The following is a 2300-nucleotide window of genomic DNA, read 5'->3' on the forward strand; positions in this document are numbered from 1 at the left end:
GCTTGTGTGGTTGCCTAGACTCGACATCACTTGTAGGGCTATACATTCGCACCGATTGGTCAGCTGTGTCTAGTGCACCGCACGTGTACGTAATGGTTTGTATGTCGTATCGCAATGGTTTGTATGTCATATCGTAATAGTTAGTATGTCTTCTCGTACTGGTTTGTATGTCATGTATACCCTAGTGACGCACATGTATGGTAATAGCCTCACGCATCGTTTGCCTCTGCTGACAAACACGCCCGGCCCTCTCACGTACAGTATGGCCTCTAAAGTAATATCTAATACCTTGAACTTGAAGTCTCGCCTACCTAAAGCCTATGAACAATCACCGAATTCTTTGAACTTAAAGTCTAACCTACCTTTAGCCTATGAACTAATATCTATTTCCTCGAACTAAAAGTCTCACGTACGTATGGCCTATGAACTGATATCTATTTCTTTGAACTTGAAGCCTCACGTACGCATAGCCTATGAACTCATATCTAATTCCGTGAACTCAAAGTCTCACGTACATTGCTTATGAACTAATATCTGATTTTTTAACCTGAAGTCTTACGTACGTTGTATGTGGCGAAGGGGTCGGAGCCTTCGCGAAACGGTGTGTACACTTCGACTGTCACAGCGGCTATCTTATCCTCGTTCCACAGTAGGTAGTCATCAAATACTCTGCAAGACACAACACATGATAGTCTATGTTAGATACATAGTGCATCTCGGGTACGTGAGCGAGTCCCTGCAAGCCAACACGAGTTAGTCAATTACTTATGCTAGCTACTAAGCGCATCTCAGGTGCTGGAGTGAGTGAGCGAGCGAGTGGGTACGTATAATAGGGAGGGAGAAGGGTTCATGTGAACCTGCAGGTGCGGGTGGATGGGGTGTATATCTGCCACTGTGGGTGGCCTTTCCTTTCTACCCAGACTAAGCAATGTTCGTGAGCTGGACTGTGAATAACTTAGAGTTAAGACTACTCTCTAGGCTTCCAACCGCTTGGTTTCCGAGTTATAGATGAGGTGTTGTTATGGAAGTGTAGGAGCGAATGGTATTGGGAATGAAGATACATGCGTGTACTGTGCATCCCATTGGATGGGAGGAAGGATTGTGCTTGATTCGAGGAGCCGTATCGGACCCGTATAGAACTGAGTCATTACTTTACCATTATCAAGCATTGCGTATAAATCTGAAAATCCACGCAAGTCATCGTCGTTTCTACTGATTTTGGACATCAGATGGCTTTGTGATTGGCACTAAATCCCTTGTACAAACGTGATTGCATGCACGCTATATCCAATTCTATATTTTGGTAACTAGCATCGGAAACGGGCGCAAGCCGAATCCTAAAATAATCGGATACGGCATCAGGTATATCATTGGGCTGTGGCCCACAAAACATACCGTCCCTGTGGTGACTGCAGGAATCGGGTGACGCTTCGATTGATCTGCCGCTGCGAACCAGTCAGTGGATAAGCCAGGCCCATCTGACCGGTCCACTCCTCCAACGCTAACGCAATACAACTGCAAGGGATTGTGGGCGGTTGTTGGTACATGCGCTGTGGTTCAGAGAGGTGCATTGCTGTGTGTTTGTTAACTGTATGGGTATGGCTGTACGAGTATAGTCGGGGCTTGACCGTATTGCAATCGCATGCCGTGGTGATGATAACTATCTATACAGCTGGCGACGCAGTTTGCGCTTCGGGGAGATTCGACGGAGGGGTTTCCGGATGTAAACCGCGTTTTCACCGGGTGAAAGCTCCTTACACTACACATAGATAGATGACAAATAGATAACATGTGATCTAATAACTGTCTGTTCTCAAAACATTTGAACCGTACCTACCTTACTGAGCTGGGGTGTTGCTGTGACAGCTGTTTGTCGTCCTGTATCGCATGACACAGCTTGAGGAGATCTGATTGGGTGTTGGTGCTGTAGAAGTTGAAGTCTCCGTCAGCCACCGGCAGAAGCACTTCTTCGTCCCCGTCATCTCGTGCCAGTTTGATGTGGCGAAGGTCCGAAACCTTTTCCGTAAACGCATCTGTAGCGTATGAAGTGGGGTACATGTACATAGTGGATTTTAGAGCCTTAACCTTTTCCGTAACCGTATATGTAGCGTATGAAGTGAGATACGTGTACATAGTGGATTTTAGAGCCTTAACCTTTTCCATTAACGTATTTGTAGCGTACGAAGTGAAGTACGTGTACATATTGGATTTTAGAGCCTTAACCTTTTCCGTAAACGTATATGTAGCGTATGAAGTGGGGTGCGTGTACATAGTGGATTTTAGAGCCTTAATCTTTCTGT

This window comes from Sphaeroforma arctica (genome assembly GCF_001186125.1).
Source record: "Sphaeroforma arctica JP610 unplaced genomic scaffold supercont1.266, whole genome shotgun sequence".
Lineage (NCBI taxonomy): Eukaryota > Ichthyosporea > Ichthyophonida > Sphaeroforma > Sphaeroforma arctica.